Source organism: Myodes glareolus, chromosome 16 (genome assembly GCF_982192425.1).
Source record: "Myodes glareolus chromosome 16, mMyoGla1.1, whole genome shotgun sequence".
NCBI lineage: Eukaryota > Metazoa > Chordata > Mammalia > Rodentia > Cricetidae > Myodes > Myodes glareolus.
Window position 1 is genome coordinate 8,488,467 of NC_142041.1, and position 23,940 is coordinate 8,512,406.

The 23,940-nt window shown below is 42.1% G+C and overlaps 1 protein-coding gene across 2 annotated transcripts in view; it reads right to left on the reverse strand.

Moving 5' to 3' along the window:
* Window positions 1–8,293, reverse strand: part of Clvs1 (clavesin 1) — a 171,052-nt gene extending 162,759 nt beyond the window's left edge. Inside the window, exon 1 of one of the 2 annotated variants that reach the window (XM_048420103.3) lies at window positions 8,120–8,293. The gene's annotated coding sequence lies outside the window, so the exon portion shown is untranslated. Of the gene's footprint in view, window positions 1–7,857; window positions 8,047–8,119 lie in introns of those variants that run through there. The other variant, XM_085677023.2, reaches the window with a different exon arrangement.
* Between the last annotated feature and the right edge of the window lie 15,647 nt (window positions 8,294–23,940).

The window sequence follows — 23,940 nt, forward strand, 5'->3', positions numbered from 1 at the left end:
ACCCTGCCAATGTCTCAGAAAGACCCACCCTCTTTGCCGTGCCTCACAGAAAGTCAATCATGGCATCAGCAGAGAAGTCTGCTCACCAACCAGAGGGAGCTTTAGGAGGGTACAGAAAACAGCTCTGCCCAGTGCTCGGGGGTTGCTCATGGCTTTGTCTTCTGAAGCAGAAGCATCTCTTGGGAGACCAGGTTAGAGAATGCCTGCACTTATAATCTATGCATTTTTCTAATAAGCTAGAACTTTGAGTCTCTACTGCTTGTTGCTTAAATTCTTGACATCCCTAGGTTCCCAAAATTCATTTAACTCAAATAAGGCAAAAAATAGATCTATGTACATATTTACCCAAATATAATTCAGTCTTAAGGAAACGTATTTAGAAACATATACTATTTTTTTATCTTTATGGATAATAATGAAGACGTCCTCTAAGGAGGAAGAGTTTTTTGAGTGTAATCAGCTCTTTTATCACCTATTATTCTCATCTATTGATCATCATCTTTAGAAACTCATACTCAGTATGGGGGAGGGGATCAGAACAATTATAGCGATGTCCTCCCTAAAAATGTGTGATACATTTCAAAGCATCTTTCATCCATTATCTTTTGCTTTGTTGCAACGATCCTTCAATGTGTAGAAGAAAGACAATTTCCTGGGGAATGCAAAGGTAAAATCATGTGGAATAAGACAAGTGAGGGTGCTTAGGAAATGAAAAGAGCTCTTCCATTAGCTGTAATATTCTTGTTAATATCATAATTATGTTGTCTCCAGATGCATAAAAGAAACTGAGATGCATGCTAGCTGCCAGGCTGGCTTGAAGTCAAATAAAAAGCTCATCGTGGCATTGGGAAAGAAACAAATGTCTGTGTGTAAGGGCTTGGTATGTGCCAAGGGCTTTACCATCATATTATCTAATTTCTGGTCAGTCTTTACAGTTAGGTTGTTAGTTATTAGGTGAAAGGGGAGATTGAGAGCTTAGACTAAAATATGGCAAAAAGGACAAACATTCATACCTCAAATTACCTCTCTATGTTTTGTTCATGGCTACTTATTGTGAAGAGGAGCCATCTTGAGCCACACACTCTTGGTAGCAGCATCCTAACTCACTCACTCAGGAACTCACATCAGGCATCGTATTTGGAGAGGGGGAGGGAATAACCATTGTCACAATCAGAAAAATAAAGTCTATAAAACCTTTAGAGTGGCTAAACTTGTAATCACAAGATTCTGGAGGATAAGGCAGGAGGATTATGAATTTGAGGCCAGCGTGGTATATAAAATTAGATCCTGTCTCAACAACAAAAAAACCCCACAAGAACTTGATATTATTTGAAATATATAAACATAAATCACTAATAAATAAGATCAGTGTGACTTCTGAGTGAATTTTACATAAATAATAATATAAAAATAAAATGAAAGACCCATGTTTATTTTGTGAGCTCTCTTCTTTTACAAAAGGATGAAAAATGAATTTTCATGATAAACCCGACCTAATCATGTACATTATTCACTAGCATAAAGGAAAACTTTTACAAATTTTAAACATATGTTTTCTAAAACCTCATTCTAAATTTTAAAACTGCATATATATATACATATATATATATTCACCTAGAAATGCTAACAAGAATTTTAATTTGTTTGCTTTATCTTTTAGTTATTTATTGCTTTTTTAAAAGGGGTCTTTCTGCATAGCTTAGACTAGCCTCTGAATCACAATCCTCCTGTCTCAGCCTCTTGAGTGTTGGCATTACAGGCATGTACCACCACAGCCAGCTCGAAAGGGATTTTTATACCAAATGAAATAAAAGAGGATGCTGCTACAGTGTCTAGCCCATTGTTCACACTCACACTGGACAGCGTTTCTTCCTCTGTGTCCTGAACGCGAGTGTGCTCCCTTCCTGCTAGTGGAGAGCACGTTTCGATCTCAGGGCTGGTGATAGTTCCACATTCAGAATGTGTCGTTCTTTCAAAAAGTCTTTGCAGTTCCTGGGTTATCAGAAGGTTGTTGTGGCTTGCAGGACGTCCTGCTTTGTAAAGACAAAGGGACTGAAGCCCTGCCAGTAATAGCCTGTTGCTATGTGCACTGACTTTCTGGTTTTAAATTTAAATAATTTATAATAATTTAAAATAGTTTGTTTTACATACCAACCAGATTCTCTTCCCTCCTCCCCTCCCATCCTTTCCCTTTCCCATCTACACCCCCTCCCATCCACTCTTCCTATTCAGAAAGGGGCAGGCCTCCCCTTGGGCTTGCTCAAAGTCTGTCACCTCAGGTTGAGGCAGGACCTAGCTCTTCCCCCTAAGTTGTCCAGTAGCTGCTGGGTGAGGTAACCCAGCTTAGGGAACAGGTTACCAAAAACCAGCTAGGCCGCAGGGAGAGGGCCTGCTCTCACTGTGAGAAGCCTTACTAAGAGACCAAGTTACACAACTGCCACACACATGCAGGGGGCCTAGCTCGTCCCGTGCAGGCTCCCTAACTGGTCCAGCATCCACTCTTGAGCTCAGGTCCCCTGTCTCTGGGTTACCCCATCAGGACAGGTCTGACTAGCACAATCTCCTCCTCCCTTTCTTCTGCAAGGTTCTCAGAACCCAGAGCAGTGCTTGTCTGTGGATCTCTTCTTCAGCTTCCATCAGTTACTAGATAGAGTATCTCTCATGGCAGTTAGGGAAGTCACTAATCTGCTTACAGTAGATGGCCAGTTTAGGCACCCTCTCCACTACTGCTAAGAGTCTTAGTTGAAGTCATTCTTGTGGGTTCCTGGGGGTTTCTCTGGCACCAGTTTCTCCCTAACCCCAAAATGCCATCCCACCAAGTCCCTATTGTTACTCTCCCCCTCCATCCTGCCTTCAGCCTGTCTCCAGCACTCAGGGGGGCAGGGGTTGGGGGATGGAGGGATGGGAGCTAGAGTGCACTGACTTATATAGAACATTAAGCAACTTGCAGATTGAAGATCTCTGTACCAGAGGTGGAGATTCATGTCTGGAAGGACAGAGGGGAGACCTTTAATCATCAGGAAGTGTGGTGGGAGAAGAAGTTAGTCCTGGCTCACCATCAACATCCCATCACCTTTAGGTCAATCCTAACCCAGGGCTTACTCCTGGCCCATAAATATTCATTGTGTAGACTCCCTTGGATCCTTTTAAAATAGCAACCAAGTACACTGTCATGTGCTTCCATTTGCGCCTGCTCTTGAGAAAGGTTATAAGTAAATTGCAATACGTTCCATCAATGTGGAGACAATGAGATCTTCTTACCCAAAATAGCTGCCAGATTGAAATGGAGATAGAACAGGTCTCAGGCACATTGGGGCTATTTGGCAGAGAGTAGAGTCCTGAGTCCTAGAACAGAATCCTGACATCTTTTATGTTTTCGCCTTGCTGTGTTGTGATGCGAAAGGGGTTAGGCAAGCTGGAAAAGGGCAGAGTAGCCTTCTGCCTCTTCACTGGGTTAAGATGGAAGTTTTTCACTAGAGTAACATTTTCTTTTTAATCAGTGTATCTTATGGAAAGACAGTGCTTGGGGGAGAAGGCTATAGAGATGTGGAAAATGAGACTGAAATGTCTTCATAGGACATCTCTCCACTGCCATAAGGAGTCACGAGCAGTTGGCACTCCAATGTCCAAAGCAGAACAGTTGCATTTGGTAGGCATGTCATTGGGAGAGAAGCAAGAGGGAGAAATGCTTCACTATTTTCTCCTCAGAGGAAGAAGATATTTTCCCCAAAATAGACTCCATTATTCAAGAAAAATAATCTGGAGGTATAAGATAGATATGGCTCCCCAAATGACCTTTAAATTCCCCTTGTCACTTCATTTTTTCCCAGACATCTATGTAATGGGACTCTTCTCATGGGTGTGATTGAGCCAACAATGGCTGCAGCAAGGATCAGGATGAAGAAAACGCCCAGGCAAGAGTGCAATGGAGAAGGCTGCTTTGGGGTAAGGCAGGAGGAAAGAAGAGCCCGCACAACTTTCTCTTGACTCAACGTGTGACTGTTGAGCTCTCACTGTCTCAGAAGTTGGGATGGTTTGGTTTTGCTTCAGTTAAACTTCCTTACTAATTGCACCTGAAGGTATGATATTTAAACAAGAGGGTAACTGTCGTCCCTCCTTCTTCAGGGGAGGTCCATGCACTGTGTTAAGTGAAATAAGTCAGTCATGTAAAAACAAATACTGTATTCTCCCTCACATCTAAGGGACAAGAGCATTGATTTGATAGAAGAGAACAGTAATTGAGGCGGGAAATGGGAGGAAGAATGGACAACAAGGAGATGTGAGACGTACCAGAATACTGTTAGGTCAGAGCAACAAGCTTCAGTGTTCAGAACACAATGGGCCACCTGTAGTTTTCAACGACTATATATTCTAATATCAGCAGAAGACTAGGAAGGTTCTCACCATGAAGAGCTGGTAATGAATCTGACTTGATCTCTGCGCATTGTATACATTCATTGGAAGTTTACACTGTGTCCCACAAATCTGATAATTATTATGTATCAATCAAAATTTCACCCATGTATCAGTAGCAGCCTCAGAACTGCACGGGTTATTGGGAACAGACTGCTGAGGTGCACTGATGACCCACTGACTGAGCAATAAAATCAGACTTGAGAAGCAATGACCCCAAAGTGCTGAGGTGAATGACCTACCCCAAAGCAAATCTTGAAATATTGGTTTTCAGAAGCACCACATTGATAATAGAAGGATGAACGTGTCACTAGGTCATCCATACCCACTGGAAAATTGTACCCATGACAGCTCATTATATCACCCTATGAATTATACCCACAGATGTTTACATAGTATATAGCATCTAAAAAGAAGGAAAGGGGGAGAAAGAAAGGAGATGAGAGAGAGAGAGAAGAAGGAAGTACAGCTGGGAAAGAAGAAAGAGGGTTAGGAAGGGAGAGGGGAAAGAAAAAAGGAGAGAGAGAAAAAGGAAAAGGAGAGAGGGAAAAAGGAAAAGAAGGAGAAAGAAAAAAGAGAAAGAAATATCAGGTGACTCGGTTTTGACGAGTTTGCTTATGTAGTCTGTAACTTGAGCCCCACAATCATCCCTTGGCGCATAACTTTGCCCCTGCCTCTCCTAAAACTGTAAAATATAGAGCACCAAGTAACCTATACATGTGGCATACATAGAGGTCTGGAAGTTTACGTAATACATCTGAGTAATAATAGAATCGGAATCCAGGTGATTCTATTTTAAGGAATAGAAATGGGAAAGGGAGAATCATACATCTGCATGATATCTAAGAATCAAAGATTCACCTGTAAGTTCCCAGAACACAGAGTACATCATCCCAAAACATGTAGGGAAATGTCTGAGCTCAGAAGGTTCTTCACGGACAGGCATTGTCTGACCAGTTGGTTTAGCTAAACAGAATATAACTTTCTTTAAGCTAAGTACAACTTGGATTCGCTAGAGAGATATAACACCTGGGGCCAATGAGGGTTGCAGACTTGTGCTCATTCACACTGTGGGCCTTCTTGTGAAGTCTTATTCCAGTGAAATCCGGTTATGTGCAAAAATGGCCAAAACAATGACTATTTCAGAAAAGGATGCCAAAGGAAGGGAGGGCCACCTCTCTTGATGACCTGAGAGCTTTTCTGGGTTAATACATGTATACAAGCTCCATGCCTTTCATCCCCCGTGCTGTTTGTCACCTTCTCTGCCCAGGTCACAGTGCCACCACAGCAGAGAAGATCAAAGCCAGCCAGAGTTTCTGAAATCAGAGGCCAGTTTCTCAAAGATGATAGGCTGTTTCTCTTGTCCACCCCAAAGATGCAAACAGACACAACCAGTTCTAACAGTTCAAGATTCCATCTTCTAGGAAGTGAGCCTTCAAGCTCTGTGTTCAGATTCTAAAGTGCTGTGCCCTTCCCCTTCTATAAGTGTGTCTACAAAAAGGGCACTGTGCTGAAGAAAAAAAAAAAACCTGTTTCTGTTACCTTTAAGTCCATTTTTAAATGAGAAAGTTTTGTCATTAGCAATATAAAAAAAAACAACCCTAACTAAAAAAAAATAAGTGTGGAAGACACAGCAGTAACACTCTATAAAAATTAAGACACTCAGCCCAGTATCTCATTCAGGGGGAAGAAGCATTGCTTTAGAGACAGAAGCCGCGCTGCTTTGCAATCTCACCAGCCTCAGGGAGCTGCATGAGGTCCAGGAAGACCGCACAGAGGCTTCACATTCCAGGCCTGGGTTTCTGGTGAAGCAGCTCAAATTGGCAACACATACATATTTTCCAACCCCCCGGGTCTCAACCATTCTTTGCCCATAAATAAGGGAGCTTTAAGAAATCTTTCCCAGAGACTTGAGAGCTCTCGTTTGCTGTGTACATTATCAGTCTAAGAACAGTAGTGGGGGACTAGAGGTAACACAATTTGCCAAATATTTTCACTGCTTTTCTTGGTTTGAGCTTAAAAGTGAGTAAAATTTGGAGGCCCCTAGAACTGTGCTTTTGAGTCCATCAGTAAGCAAGCTTAAAGATGATGGAGCATGAATTTTTCACAAAGCTTCTCCCAGGACAGATCTGCGTGTGAGTCTCTTTACTTTGGGTGGTGCCTCAAAAATACACACGGACTGAACTTGCTTCACTGTCCCCTTTCCAAGGGGCAGAGTAAATGTGTAAGGGTAGTGTACCCTGCTTTAAACATTCTTGTGAACAGGGACCTGACAACATTGCTGCTTAGATACAGCACATTTAAACTAAAATGCTGATTTTATGAGAAACAACTTGCGAAAACGGCAACAAAAGAAATTACAATACTTTGCGATTCAGTACAATCAAATCAAAAGAGTCCCTTTGAACACATTTATGAAAGGGGCAAGCATTTGTTTTCTGTTGCTGGTTAGCTCTTGTAAAGCAAATGATCCTGGTTAAACCAAATAGGTACCGTGACCTGAAACGGGACCATCAGGTTCAAAATAATGAGCTACTTGAAAGATGTTCCCACTCCCCATCGGCTTTGCTAGAAGCCGATAGCCCTAAAAAACAGGCAAACCACAGTTACATAAAATGACTTTTCAGTTTCTGCACTCTATTACCCTCTACTAGTCTAGGGAAATGGTGTTGTTGCCTGATTACTGAGAAAGCACACGAAAATCTTGCCTCCCCAATCTGAGCCGGTCCTTGACTAGTAATGAACAAAGCCAGGCCATCTGCTCAGAATATCATTACCACTTTGGTCATTCGGGCAAGGGATATATCTGTTCTCTTTCCAGGAGAGGTTCAAGATGGGGAAATTGAAATAAGTATACAGGAAGAGCCGTTTTAGCAAATAGAATTTCCTGGTGAAAGGCTTATTTATTACACTAATTCGCTACATCATTTAAATTTGCATGTTGGCCCCAGAGTTAACCTTTGGGGTTTTCATTTCATAGAACATTAAAAAAACAAAACAAAACAATTCCAGAGTTTCTACAGTAAATGCTCAGGAAGAAAACCAGCCATGTGGGTGCTGTGAGTCACCCATCACCCCCACCCTGCTTCCTGATGACTCTCCATTGGAAAAGCAGAATATCGGGGCTGAGCTAACATTTCTTCCTGGAATCACACTATGCCTCAGGCCATGTTAATTTCCTGAACTAAACAGTCTCTAATCTGCTGAAAGGCAGCTGGCTAACTGCTGGTGTCTGGCAAGTCCCCATCTGTCCCCTTTCTGGGGTCTCTTCCTGCTGCCTCCACTTTCCCTTTCTCTCAAGCAGGCGTCTCTCTTTGTTTTTAGGGGGTCTTTCCCCCTGAACTTTCCCCTCTATGCCTGTGGACTTGAGGTCTTGTCCTTTCTCCCTTGCGGACCTCAGGCTTTGTCTAAGTGACAAGACACAGTTGTGTGGACTGTAGTTACCGCGCCGGTGATGGTGGAGATGATGACGGCGATGGTGGAGATAGGGTGCCGATGGCTGGGGAGCGCAGGCTGGGCAGCGTGGCAGGAGGATGGACCGCGGAGGCGGTGGAGAGTGGGGTGCAGAAGGGATGGAGTGCAGTGGGATTGCAGATGGGAGCTGTCCACGCGCGAAGTGCTGAAACGCCGCAGCCATGGCATCGCTAGAGCGGGGACAGGCGGGGAGGCGCTGAGAACACAGAAGGAAGAAAAACGCAACAAATACCTTCACACCGCCGCCCAGGCTTGTTTTGAGAATGTGTTTCTGCAGGTGTCCTCGCGGCTGAACTGGGTGGGTGAGATCCCCTATCCTGGCAGTTGCAGCTCAGATTTCTCTAGAAAGCTGTGAATGAGAGCCGGTCTGCACAGGGCTGTGATTTGGGTAGGAGGCGTGTGCGCCAGAGACTCTGTCCTTCTATACCAAGCCTGGCTTTCCCCTGGGTCCTAAATGCCTCCGCAGGTTGTTCTCGCCCATTCCGGCAATACAGTACTAAGAATTGTAATTTGTTCACACCTGGGACAGAAAGTAAAGGAAAGAATCACTCACCACATTTAAAGCAGAGTCTTTTAGACAGTGTATTTCAAGTTTCAAAACAGACCAGTCCTGTGTATGTAAACCTGACAGATGGTAGAGCATCATATGCCTATGGAAAAAATAATTATTTTATTAGCAAAACGACGTTTAGAAAATGAGCTGTTGGAAAAAGATCAAATTAAGGCCCCATCTTGTCAAAGTAAGTACACATAAGTTAAATCCACCCGTGAAAATTAAAACACTTACAAAATAATTAAAAGGTACGGATTTTAATGATCTCAGGATATGTAACATAAACAGAAAAATAAAAAGAAATCAAAAGAAAAAGATCAACAAGTTTGAATGCACAAAATATTTATTAATGTCAAAAAATTTAATATAAATTATCACTTGGAAAAATCACAACAAATATGTATCTCATGCACAAATATTTCATAATAAAGAGAAAACGCCAAAGAACCAACAAACATATTTTAGAAATCAACTTCACCACTAAAAAGGAATGCATAATTTAATATATAGCACCAAAGAAATCTCAAAAGAAGAAAGAAAGAAAAGCAAAGAGCACTGGTACCGCTAAGACAGTACTGAGAAAATGTGCCCTTCCTACAGAACCACTCAGGAGGGAGAATTTCCAGAGTCCAGAAATGTATATGACACCCAATCTTGTGATTCTATTCAGCACTCTATGTAGATAAAGATTTATGCATGTAAATTTCATTTATGATCAGAGAAGCTATCAAAAACAATAAACTTAATTTTATACAGGATGTAAGGTTTTCCACATCAAAGCTACACTTCTGAAGAGTAAAGACAAAGAGAAATGCTTGCAAAACAGAAAAGAAGGAGACCAGACATTAAATGTCACATTCAGCCCCTACATCTCAAGGCTGGCAGAATCGTGGGGTGATATGAAGACATAATACGGAAGTGTGCTTTTTGCTAAGGTGACTCAATTTTCTTCTATGTATTTGCCTAAATTTACCACATTTACTTAAAAACTGAAAGCTTGAGTCTTTTCCAATATCCCTATTGTATAGTTCATCAAGGTTATAATAATTTATATAATTATATAATTTATATAATCTCACATGGTATTTGCTCCCTCCCTCTCCCTTCCCCCCTTCCTGTTCTTCTCCCTGCTCCTTCTCCCTCTCCTTCTCCCCCTCCCTCTCACTCTCCTTTTCCTCCTCCCTCTCTCTTTCTCTTCCCTCCCCCTCTCTCCCCCTCCCTTTCCCTCCTCCCTCTCCCTTCTCTTCTCTCCCCTCCCTCTCCCTCTCCTTCTCCCGCCCCCTCTCTTATATGTGTTATGTGTAACTCATGTGGCAGAGGGCAGCTCTACTTTGTTCACTGATGCTTGTCAGCCATGGAAGGCTGCCTGGAACTTCACAGTTGTTCAATACATGTGTTCTGAGTGAAGAGTACCTGGATGAATGCCTTAACACACAACACATATAGGTGTACTTAAAGTGTGTGATGAAGCTATGAATTTTATGTAGAAATTTATCTGATCAGGCTCATCCTATCAAGAGTGTCTATGGGGGATGCTGAGCTTCCATTGCTTAAGCTTAGCTGGAGGAGAGTCTTCAAAAGCACAGCTCAGTGCATCATCGACACACGCAAAGGCACTAAATGTGAACTCGCCTAAGAAAACACTTTCCCCAAAGAATTCCCACGTGTGCTATTTTCATTCAAGCACATTTGTACTTTGATTATTTCTCATACCCTGCCTTCCTCCACCCCTGATCTACTTCCTGTGCTGCAGTAGCCCTTTGGTCTCGTGTCAGGCTTATTTCCTTTTATAGATTCTACACATGAGAAAACATGTAATATTTGTATTGTCTGCATCTTACTTATTTTGCTTAGCATGGTGATTTCCAGTTGCACCCATTTGGGGGCAAATTACATAGATTCATTATCTTTGTTGTCAAAAACTATAATTTTCTTTATCCATTAATCTCTTGATGGGTATCTGGACCAGTTATGCAATTGGTTATTGTGAATAACGTTGCAGTAAACACATTTGTGCGGACGTTCCTGTAGTATGCTGACTTGGATACCTTTAGGTGCACCTCTGGTAATGGTACAGCTAGATCACACAGCAGTTTTACGCTAAGATTTTTGAGAAATATCCATGCTTATTTCCTTAGAAATTGGACTAATTTATATTCCCAACAACAGTGCATAAAGATTTTTCTCTCCCAATCCTTGCTAGTATTATTTTGTGTGTGTGTGTGCTCTTGATAATGGCCATTCTGACTAATAGTCTATTTTTTCTTGATTTATGCCCTTTTAGCAGTGTTGTGGGCTGAATGTGGTGACACAGGCTTATAATGCTATGCCTTGGGAATCTAAAGTGGGAGGGTGCAGGTTGAATGCCAGTCTAAACTATAAATAAAGACCCTGTCTTTATGGGGGGAAAAGTGCTGTATTTTCCTTCTTCTGAGACGTAGTATTAACTGGCAACATCCCACACTTCTTTGATTCTATCCAGATGAACATAAATATAAGTCAAGATGTGAGCATTTCAGAAGTGTGTAATTTTAAAATTGTTTTTCTTGAAGTTTATCAGTACGTCAATGCCTCTGCTTAACCAGTGTTCCCTTTTGGATAGCCTTCACTATTGACCAAGACATTTGAATGACACCATTGATAATAGAGCTAGGTTTTATATACACTTTCTAAGTCATGAGATAGAAAAATTATATTTATACGTAGAAAAAATAATATGTATGTGAACATATACGCTAACCATAAGTATGCCGATGGTACTCTGCTTGTTAGGAAAATCATGACACCACAGGGCATCAAGAGAGATGGATGGTGACCACAAAAGCCACCTACTAGAGGAGTACAGTCCCATATCCTAAAGCTTAAATATCCAAGCTTAAAATTTAGCTTCACTGAAAATAATATAAAACGGTCTTTTGTTTTGGCTTTATTGGTTTGGGAGACAGAACTGCGTGTAGCCGAAGCTATCCTTGAACTTACTGGCATGCCAAAAAAATGGCCTTGAATTCCTGGTTTTTCTCCTCTGTCTCCCAGAATTATAGGCACGTGTTACCTAGCTCAGCTTGACCAAGTCAATTTTACTGATTATTAGATTAGGTATGTTTGATGTATGTGAACATTCACTTTCCCCAAAGTGCCAATGAAACTGTACCCTTTCCCTTCACACTCTACTTGTTAGTTCTGTGTTGTTTACAAGCTCATCTCTCTAGTCCAGTGGTTCTCAACCTTCCTAACGCTGTGACCCTTTAATACAGTTTCCCCATGTTGTAGTGACCTCAATCATAAAATTATTTTATTGATACTTCATAACTGTAATTTTGCTACTGTTATGAATCATAACGTAAGTATCTGATATACAAGATACCTGATATTCAGCCCCCCAAGGCAGTTACGACCCACAGAATGAGAACCACTGGAATGGGCTAGATTATATTATTAAATGTGATAGGGTCTGTTCTATTTTAAATTCTTATATAATTCAAGTTAAAATTCTTGCATGTGAATTTTCTATATTGGGCTTTTCTTCTGTTTCCTAAGGCCCAGGGTGTCTTTGTTCTCAATTTTTCCTAATAACTGCAAAACCAAAATTAATCTTCTCTGACGGATTTTTCTTGGTTAACATCTGTGTTGCTTTGAATGAGAATGGCCCCCATAGGCTCATATGTTTGAATGCCTCGTCACCAGGGAGCAGAACTACTTGAGAGGGGTTAGGAGATGTTGCTTTTTTGGAGTAGATGTGGCCTTGTTTGAGGAAGTGTGTCACTGAGGGTAGGTTTTGAGGTTTCAGAAGTTCATATCAGGCCCCGGGGCTATTTACTTGGTGTTGCTTGCAGATATGGGTGTAGAACCCTCAGCTACCGAGTCTGCCTGGGTGCTACCATGCTCCCCATCACGAGGATAATGAACTAAGTCTTTGAAGCTGTAACAAGCCCCAATTAGATGCTTTCTTTTTATAAAAATTTCCATGGTCACAGTGTCTCTTCACAGCGATAGAACACTGTCTAAGATAGCTCCGTGGACAACAGCGATAGAACACTGTCTAAGATAGCTCCGTGGACAGCGTGCTGATATTTTACACTCTGCTCACACCCATCTCACTCCTCACACTGCAGCTGCCTGAGTGTGTGTTTGTCAGGATTAGCTCATGCACATCAGTAGCTAGTGACCGGGAGGAAAGTACAGCCTATTCATGAGTGCAATGTGTATGCTGCCTGGCGTGCCCCTCCCTTTGAGTTGCTTATACCCCCCCCCCCCGTCTTCAAGAATTTTGTCAATGTTGAGTATACTATGATCTAAGAATGGTTTGCTTATCAACAAGTGGAGGTTTATCTACCTGAGGGATGCCCCAAAGTTCGGAGTATAAGAATAGATTAATGCTCAGAGGAATTCTGGTACTTATGAAAGAGATATTAGGATAAGATTAGAATGGCAAAGCGACATGTTTCTGGACACCTGTCTAACTTGAATGTTTAAGGGCTGAAAGAACTTACGAGGACTAAGGTTCAAATTGTGACAATGAGAACACTCTAGTCAGTTAGATCGTATCTCATTCCATTTATAGTTCTGTAACATATACTTCAATATATTGCATAAGAAATTCCTAGTGATGTTTCTATTATGTAAGGTATAGGCCAGTTTTGAAGTTCTGGAGTTTGTATTATCAGAATAGCTAGGGGATGCTGAAAGCAAAGGTGTCTCTTCAATGGCAGTGGCTTCCCATAACAATGGCTTCTTTCTTAGCTTCCACATGTGAGGTGTGAGGAGATCAGGTGACTTGTGCTGCACAATCACGGAAGCACCAGTCAAGGGATTATTCCATGAGGGAACAATAATGCTTGAAGAATGTGTGCCTGCTCTCACGCTTTAGCACAAATCATTTCTGCACATGGCAGACAGCCAAGGTAAGGCTAATGGTCCTGCCGGTACAAGGAGGCTGGGAGGGGGCCGCAATCATCAAGGTGTTTCATGGCCAGTCACTTAATACACCAGCCTATTCTTACAATTGCTTACAACATAGTAGCTTTTCTCCGACCACACAGAACATACTGAAGCCATCTCCAAAGACTTTCTGCCACTACACCCATCCCAAGTCTCAGATCTCCAGATTTTATGTGACTATCTTATGCTCATCCTGCCCAGATGGGGATCTTCCTGTTCTAAAGATGTCGAATCTAAAAATACGATTGAGCTCCAACCCCCTCCCATAACATACCAACACACAGTAGCAGACAATGACAAAGCAGGTGGTAACAAATACTTCAACCCAAGAAGGGAAAAACAGTAGAAACCTGGTCACTGGGTTTCCAGTTCTGAAATCTCACTGGGCAGGTTGCGGGAAGACTTTCTGTACCGAGGGCTACAAGATTTGCTTCCCGGGAAAAGTTTCCCATGCTGTTGACTTGTTGTCTCCGATGCATGGCACTGAAGTCTGGGAGAATCTTTTCGCTTCTATCACATTACTCAGACACATATAGAATGGTAATTATGGAAAGTGCACTCAGCTGAATTCCAGTTTCCAAGTTTAATTTCCATCTCAATACAGCTGAGATCAGAGCAAACACAAAGTTCTTTGGACAGAACTGTAAGTCAATAGTCATGGTGTTATGTTAGAGCTGGAGAGACAGGACACAGGCCAAGAGCACTGGCTGATCCTGCGGAGAACATGGGTTTGGTTCTCATTACCCACATCAGGCAGTTCACTACCTCCTGTAACTCAAGTTCCAAATGGTTCAACACTCCTGGCTTCTGCAGGCACTAACAAACATATAAGGCATATATATATGCCTTAAGTGAATAAATAAACATTTGTAAAACCACAGAATTAAATATTTAAACATTCAAACATTTACTTCCTTAAAAGACTAACTAGGTTAGCAAACTTAAGAAATAAGAAGACTGAAAGTAGCCCCTTAAATTGAGCAGTCTTTCTGTCTTAAGCACTAGCAGAGGGTTCCTAATGAATAACTACAACAGTTCAATGTTTCTTCGGGACATCTGGAGAACTGACTTCACGGACTGGTCCACATGCTTCTACCAGCTTAGATGTGGATGACAGTGGGATATCCTAAGGTGGTTTGAATGTTCCTGGATTGATACATTCTGATCTCTTCCAGGCAAGAGGACTATGTGCTTCTCAAGGCAAGCTAGCTTCCTTTGGCATGATATTAAAGAGTGTATGATGAAATTAATTTCACATCTTGCCAACTTCCTACATAAGATAGTTACAAGCCAGTGGTTACAAAGATGATGAGGTATATTTTACAATATTTTGAAACAAATATAGCTTGATTTTTTGGAAGTAGGGGGTCACTGGTTGCCAGGTCATTCTTCCCATCGCGGATATGCGCCATACACGGTCTTTTTTACTCCATGCTCATAGTTTCTTTTAAATTAAGGCTTTCTGAGGATCTTCAGGGTTCCTCTTGGGTTTGATTTAGTAAGTCAGTGTTCCCATAACTGTGCCAAGTTCTTTGGAGACAAGGATCTTGGATCCGCTCTATTAATTTGGCGTTCCATTTCAGATCTCTCTTAGCATTCGTAAGTCTAAACCCTCTACCTGATGTTGTTGAGACAGTCTAGCTTACCAAGAGGCTTTACGTAGTCAGGAAAGAGATACCTCAAATAGGTTCTTCCAGAAAAAAGGGAGAGGGATGGTTTCTAGGGTGTTTTCTCAAATATTTCCTTTCTTTTCTAAGAATTTTTATTTTGCATTTGATGTTATAAATTAATTATATCATTTCTACCTCTATTTTTTCCTCTAAATTCTCTCATATACCTCTCTCATCTCTCTTCTAAATTCACAGCCTCTTTTTTCCAGTAATTGTTGTTCCATGGATATGTGTATGTGTAAACGTATGTATCTTCCCAAATGTGTTGCTCAGCCTGTAGGATGTTAATGTATTGATGTTTTCAGGGATGACCATGTGGTACTGGATCACCAGTTGGTGTGCTTCCCTGGGGAAGACTGTCTCTCCCTCTCTCAGCACCCCTTCACTGCCTGTAGCTCTCTGTGTGGCCCGAGTCCTCATGGTTCCCCTCCAGTTTAGCATCTCTGTTGTCCCTATTCAGCTCGTTTTTAGGCAGCCCCGTAGCTGAGACTTTATGGGTGTAGCTTCTGGTGTTGCTAGGAGACACAGTCTCACAGAAAACCCCCTGATCCTCTGGGTCCTACAGTCTCTCAATCCTCACTTCCATAATGTCCCTCACTTTTTAGGTTATTTTGTAGACCTATCCTTTAGGGCCAGCTGACACAACTCTACATATTTATTAGGTGTGATTTTTTTTTCAGTAATGGTCTCTATCTGGTGAAAGTCCTTGATGTGAAGACTACCCTTATCTGAGGTGTAAGGACAAATAATAGACTATAACTAGGGACTATGCTGGATTAAGAAAGTGGTGTTTGTAAGTTCTCCTCCAAGATCCATGACTTCACTATTAAGTAGTTGGCTAGGTTTCAAATGCTTTCTTAATTTTCCTGTTTTGTTTTGAAAGCAAGAATTAATTGGTTTTTCCAACATGTCAAGACCTTGAGTTTCTAGAAGTCTGTAGTCTTTTTGATTTCTTTTTACAAAACCAGCCCATTTCTTTTATTATTGTCTTGAAAAATGCAGCAACTAACATGGCATGCATGCTATGCAAATCCTGCAAACACACAACCTTACTCCTGAGATATTGCAGGTAGTTTTGTAAAGATATTTTTAAACTTTCATTTATTTATTTATGGTTTTTTGAGACAGGATTTCTATTTGTATCCCTGGCTATCCTGGAACTATTTCTGTAGACCAGGCTGCCCTCGAACCTCCAAAGATCTGCCTGCCTCTGCCTCCTGAGTTCCAGGATTATAGGTGTAGGTGTGCACCATCACCACCCAGCTTTCTTCTTTTCTCTTAAATATGTGTGAGTGTTTGCCTGGATATACATCTGTGTGCCATGTATGTGCCTGGTGCCTCCAGGGGCCAGAAGAGAGTGTCGGATCCCTTGGAACTGGTGTTACAGACGACGGCTATGCACAGCAGGTAGCCTTAACTGCTCATCTATCATGCCAGCCCTAGAGTCACAGGTTTTAGCCAAGTGTTTTATTATTGGATAATAACTGTTCTTCTTCCCAATTTTTCTCTCTACTCCCTAACCATGTATTACTAACAACTCTCAACACTACATGGCTTGCTTCCTCAGAAATAATTTTCAAGAAATTATATCTGTGTTAAAATAAATAACACCAAAGACAACTGAAGTTTAACCCAACCAAGTCTTATTTCAGGTTCAAAATTCAATGCTAGTTTGCATTAGAGATAGAATACAGGGAAGAAAAGAAGTCTGCACTCCATGAAGGCAAACTCAGAAAAGTTCCACCATTGTGAAAACCAGCATGGTAAGAGAAATGGAAACTTGAAAACTCACACTTAGTCCTTGTATCATCTGGACCAAAATGGATCATTGCATTCTTCCTAACCACACAGAGATGACAAGGTGGGGTTATTCAATACCCAAGAGAGGCTCAAAGAGAAGACAGACCGTTTAGGAGAAGCTAAAAGCACAGACTAATAGTACGTGATTGCATACTGCTACTCACCCAGAAGATCACGGGGTGACATCAGACAGCAGGATGTTTAGAAATCCTTGACAGAAGGAAAGAATAAAATAATTCAGTCTGTACCGAATGTCCACAATGCATCCAATTAGGAAGTCCAACCACCGTCACCAAAACCATCACTGCTCGGGCTTGACACCAGACGGGATCAGTAGTCGGTAACGGTATGACTGAGGGAAGGAGCGTGAGGACTGGAGATGATGTTCACGCAGATCCTGTCTAGCTGAGAGATCTCATAGAATTACCATGACAGGGCTATACGTGAAGGACTATCTTCTTCTCCTGTCATGCAAAATTCCCGTTCCAGACCAAGTCCTGCGATGCCCCGAACCCATTGCCAGCTGTCTCTGTGGAGCATCACAGTGGATGAGGAGAACGGGGAGGAGGAGACCTGTTGCAATTCTGAGACCTAGGAAAAGTATTGTGGGGTTTGTTTCCTTCCCCAGCAGTTTATTTCCTTCAAATTTTCCTTCCATTATCCTAGCCATGTGAAGCGCCCATTGTGTTAATTTGAAATGAATTCCTATCACTGGTATGGAAATACATCAGCTGCATTTGGCGGATTTTTCTGGAATTACTTTATTCACTAGGCTCCAATTTCTCTCTGGAAGGCAAGTCGTCCCCAAAATAGCTTCTGAAGGAATGCCTACCTTTGGGAGAAGGAAATGAACAGGGAGCCACCATGGGCACCCTCTCCCCTTTGCTAGGTGCCTTCATACCACCCAATGAGATTGCTTTGGGGGAATTCTACTTTTTCTCATGCAGATCTCGCATTGTTAGAGTAAAAGAAGCATCTATTCGGATCTATACCAAACTACTCCTGATAACAGCACATTTTAGAGAGGAATTATTACATCCTGATATGTTTCAGTATTTTTCGGATAATAAAAACAGACTCAACTTTCATTTAAGTCATTAAGTGGAAACTTTTTGTAAAGATACCCAGTACATAGTGGTAACATAGCTGAAATTTCTCAACAATTTCTATCTACGAACAATAAAGTAGTTTACAGCATTATTTCCCTGGACATGTACTACAGTTCCATGAGGCAGGTACTTTCAGTGTTTCCATTTTGTTAGGGAAACTGAGTCATGAAGTTAAGTCTCATGTTTAAGTAATATACCTTAATAATTTGAGCAGCTGGGGTCATAATCCATATCTGTCTGTCTCCAAGGCCGGTATTCTTGAACCTTTACCGAGCCAGAAGAGCAGGTCAGAAAGTAAGGCCTGGGAAGCCTTACACAGTGGCTGCAAAGGAGTACATGAGAAAACTTTTTTTACATAGTAAGGGGAGGGACAACCCTCTCCTCCACAGAGGCTGACCATTGACATGGGTGCAAAGGACTCCAGCATCTGAAGGTGTTCTGTGGCACATTATAATACTAAAATGCAAAACCTTCCATAGAGATAATAGACCTCTCTCTCTCTCTCTCTCTCTCTCTCTCTCTCTCTCTCTCTCTCTCTTTCTCTCTCTCTCTCCCTCTTTCTCTCTCTCCCTCTCTTCTTCCCTCCCTTCCTTGCTTCCTGTTTCCCTCCCTCTCTCTTTGATTTTCCAAGACATGGTTTCTCTGTATCGCCCTGCCTGTCCTGGAACTTGCTCTGTAGAGAAGACCAGCCTCAACTCAGAGATCTACTTGCCGTTGTCTCCGAAGTGCTGGGATTGAAGGCATGTGCCAACACTGACAGGCCCCAAGATGGTCGAGCTTTAAGATGAAAATGAGGCACAGGACGCATAAAGCTTTATGAGAACTATGTTACAAGTACAGCAGGCTCAGGAAAGCATGTTGAAGCAGATGTCCAGCATCAAGTGATGTAAAAGCTCCCATCCTTTGTACGACATTGTAGTTCAGCTTTGAAACTTCTCTCTTTGTTCTAGTCTGCTTTCTTTAAAAGTGTGTCTTTCTCTGATAAACTATTATCACTCCTACTACTGTCCTCATGCCCCTCTCCAACTCTATGCCCTGGGACCCAAGAACTTGGAATCATAGTGCTTACCCACCAAACCCCACTATCTGTCACTCTCGGGTCTCTTTAACTCCCAGAAGAACTAAGCAATCAGAACTGATTGAGAAGTAAACGATCCCATGTCACAGTGTCAGCTTCTGTGATCAACTTCATGTGTTAGGAACTGAAGGAAGGGCCTCTGCCCTTGCTCTAAGTGAGTGAGAGCTCTCACCACTGTGCTCTGCACAGCCCAGCCCATCTACCACTGTCCTCTGTGCATCCCATCCCATCCCATCCCATCCCACACCATCCCATCTACTACTGTCCTTTGTGCATCTGGAGACTTTTTAAATCCCTGTGGATTCTCCTGAAGAAGAAGGATCTACATAAAGCAAATCAAATGCATTAAAAAAAACTAAATGCATAAAATGTAACTGGCAGCCATTTGAGGACCTTTCTTACTGACTCCAGCTCCAAAAAGTAGCTGCATCTCTCAAGTGGATTGAAATGTCCTTTAGAGAGAAAGGCTACAAGAGCGCATGTGTGCAGACTAATAAGTAACCAGCTGTGTTAAGACACACACCAGAACATACTCTAAGAATACTTTACCCTGTTTTTGAACTGTTACATTTGAAATTGAGGAGTTTGAATGAAGAAAAGACCTGGGTTTCTTAAAACTGCTTTGTTGGCATATGTTAATGTAGAGATTTAATGTTTTTAGCATGTTCACATTCAATATTAATATAAGCCAACATTCTAGTTGTTGAATTATTATTATTATTATTATTGTCTCGAATAATGTGACTGATAATACAAATAGAAAATGTGTGTCCTAATTTTGATCTTATATAAAATAAAATATTTACAATTTGTACCCTTGCCTTTTGTTCAAGTAGTTTTCCTCAGAAAATTCCATACGTGTATCCAATGTATCTTGATCACACCTATTCTCCATCCCTCGTTCTCTTCTCCCAATCTCCCAACATATCTCCCATTTCCCTACCAATTTTATGCCTTTTAAAAAATAAACTTATTCCTCCACAAGAAATACCAGATGAAGCCTCATCTTTTTCTTTTTCTTTGTGTGTGTGTGTGTGTGTGTGTGTGTGTGTGTATGTGTGTGTGTGTGTGTGTGTGGTACATGCACAGATTGGAGGCATTTCACACACCCAGAGGCCAGAAGAGGGCGCCGGATATGCTGCTCTACCACTCTGATGCCCTTGAGGCAGGTTGTCTCATTGAACTGGGAGCTAGACTGGTACCCAGGCAATCCCAAAGACCCTCCCGCCTCCATCCCACACAACACTGAGGCTATGGGCCTCCACCCCACCGTTTCTGCTGCCATGTTTTTACATGGGTGCTGGGGATTTGAACTCAGGTTCTCACGCTCGTATTGCAGGAGCTCTCATCCTTTGAGTTATCCTCCCAACCCCAGGAATTAAGCTGAAATTTAACATTATACCTGTATTCATAAATGACTGACTTACAGAATATCAAGCTTACAGGCACAGCTTATTGGACCAATATTTCAGATCCATGTTTTTATGATGTGGGTAAAGTTTACAACCTTCCAGCCTCCCAGGGCAATCAACGAATAACATAACATGGATTTAGAGCTGCAGCTTGGGAAATTAAAGAACAAATTAGCTTTAACTGATTCTAGCCCCTGAATGCTCAGCCGTCTGCAAAATTTGAATATTATCATTCAGATCTTGGAGGAATTTTTCCGCAGATCTTTTCAGAATCTAGAAGAGCTTTATTTCTAAATTGGTCATTTGCAAATCATTACTTTCGAAGGCCATTAGAGACAGAGAGATACCGTCGTAGGGAACTGGAAAAGGAGGAGTAGCAGGAAGTAGGGAGATGGGTTTTTGCTTGAAGACTTATGCGGGGGAAACAAAAAGCCCTCTAGACAGAATGGCCTTGAACTCCTGCCACGTGGAAGGGGAGCATGGGATGTAACATAGCAGCCAGTTCTGAAGCAGGAGTTCTCTGTGTCGGAGCAGAAGCAGCTCTGTGTTGTCAGGGAGTGAGGGACTGGGAAACGCATTCCAGGTTTCTCTAAGCATAAGAAGTTTTGCACCTGCACCCCAGATACTAGATGAGTCTCCAGGGGTGTGACCCTGGAATCAAGAGCTGCAGCTTGATTGGCTCAGGACTGCCAATGCTTTTGTCAGCCATGTGTGGACCTGGGACCTAGCCCTCCGCAGGGGCTGCAGCTCTGGGCAGGGGGAATAGTGTCCCGCTATTGAGGGTCCTGCACCAAACAAGTGTCGTTAGTGTTCTAATGTTCTTCACCAACCTGGCCCGCAGGACCCAGAAGGACCCTGGGGCACAGAACTGGGTAAGAGACGGTTAGTGAATGTGCCAGAGAAAAGTCATGCTTAGTCATTCCAAGATAAGAGATTTTTCCAAGAAAGACTCCTTTCCATCGGGGCTCGGTGGTAAGCTGGAAGAGTGCTGGAGAAAGGTTATTCCAAGGTCCTTTTGTCTGTGAAGAAGACATATGTGTGTGTGTATACTATGCATATTTGTACATTGTATTCATCATAATAATGCATATATGTGTGTATTGTATGTACGTATCTATAATATGTATATTTTATATTATACCCATTGTATATGATGTTTATATCTGCATGCTATGCATGAATATATTATATATATTTTTGTGTACATATATACTATGTATTGTGTGTATATAATATGTATGTGTTTATTGTTTACATACTATGCAATATGTACATTGTGTATTGTCTTTGTAAATATATGCACACATGTATGTATATCGTGCTCATATGTAGTGTATGTGCTTTGCATATACTTATTTATATATACACACTTTTCACCTCTGATGGCAGCTAGCACCAAATAGAGACAAATGAACTGCTGTTCTCTACATCACCAGAGAACTTGCAAAGTTGTATCCAACAACTTTATTGTGAAATCAGGAAATTTCCAAGCATCTGCTAGGAAAACAGAGAGATAATGCCCTCAAGAAAAAAATAAACCTTTATAAAGCCCTTTTGCATTTGTTAGTGTTTTTAAATAATTTCTTAGTTCTTTGAGAATTTTGTATGATGTATTTTGATCATACTCACCCCCTCTCCACTTTCTTCAGACCCACTCCTCTTCCCCATCTGCCCAAATATACGTTCTTTTACAAAAGCTCATCAACACCACTTTGTGCTGCCCAAACATTCTTGGAGGTGTGTCTTCCGAAAGGATTGTTAGTGACTTCCTAGCAGACACACTCTTAGAGACCTTTGACCTCTCCTCTCCCAGCAGCTATAAATTGCCAATAATTCCACGACCGAGGGTAGGATTCCGTGACCACCTTCTCCACACTGAAACTCTGGAGCCTCCGTATAAAAGTCTGTCCAGTTCTTGTGCATGCTGTTGCAGCCGCTGTGGGTTCATATGTGCAGCTGCCCTATCGTTCCCAGAAGGCACTGCTTCCTCATAGCCATGCACTGCCGTGACTCTTACACAGTGTCTGCCTCCCTTCCGTAATGATCCCTGAGTTTCCGGAGGAGGGGATGTAATATAGATGTTCCATTTATGGTTGAGAATTTCCTAGTCTCTTATTCTCTGCACCTGGTGGGTCTCTGTGCTAATCATCATATAACAGAGGCTTCTCCCATGAAGGCTGAAAGATGCACTGATCCATGGGCATAAGGATAAATCATTGGGAATTGTTTGAATACTGTGTCCATTCAGAAAAATAATAGCTGTAGATTTTCCCCTAGGGCCTATGACTTGTCTTCCTGCAGTTCCTGGTGCCAAAATGATGATGCCAAGTATGACTTTCATCCTGTCGAGCAGGCCTTAAATCCCACAGAAGTATGTAGCACTCCTACGATGTTCACGCCTCTATTGAACCAAAGGCCATGACTTGGCAAGTCAATCATTATTGTAGCTCACAGTGTTTACAGATGAATACAATTGATTACTTTTCCACTAATGCAAATAGCACCTTCCAACTCTATGAAAGGTAGCCAGTAAGAATGGAACCCCTAAGTCAATACCAACCTGAATTCTCCACAGTCTATGAGTGAAGTATGTAGTATCTTCAGCAATAGGGTCTCCCCATCAAATACAGGAGGGTCACGAGGAGCACTGGAAATATCTCATACTGTTTGGAAATTAATAGTGTCTCATGGGCCAACAATTCCAAAAAAAAGAAACCACTCCTCATACTGGGTTTTTTATTGGTTAGTATCTTGTATCTACTAGAGGTAGTCTTGCTCTGTTACAGGGTGTGTATGTGTGTGTATGAGTGCATTCTTGTGTGTGTGCCTCTGAAATGGATTTGCTGCAAGTCCCCGGCAGCTTGCTGCAGGTCGAGACTACGTGGCAGATCCCCAAACAAAGGTGGCTGGTCCCCAGCCATGTGGCGGCTGGCTGGTCCCTGGTGAGCAGTGTGGGCAAGCGGCAGGTGGGAGGCACAGAGGCAGGCACACCATACAGAATGAAATTGGACATTTATTTGGTGGGTTATGGAGGGGAAGGAAAAGGGGAGAAGGGGGAGAGAGAGAGAGAGAGACAGACAGACAGACAGAGAAAGGGGGAGAGAGGCTGAGACAGAGACAGAGAAGCGGGGAAGAGGAGAAGTGGGGAAAAGCAGAAGCTGCTTCTTCCCCAGAGAGGAACAAGAAAAGAGAGAGCTGGGCTGAGGCTGCAAGCAGGAAGGGAGTGGGTGTGGTTTGTCTCTTAAAGAGACAGAGCATTACAATTTGTCCTTGGGGAGAATCATCTACTGCTTCCTTCTAAATATGCATGTGTGGGCTGGAGAGACAGCTCAGCAATTAAGAGAACATACAGTTCAGCTCCAAGCATCCATGCTGGGAAGCTCCCAACAGCCTATAACTCCAACTTCAGGGAGTCCATTACCTTTGGCCTCCACAGGCACCTGTATGAATGTATACATACTGGCTCACGCAATACACAAAACTAAAACTAATA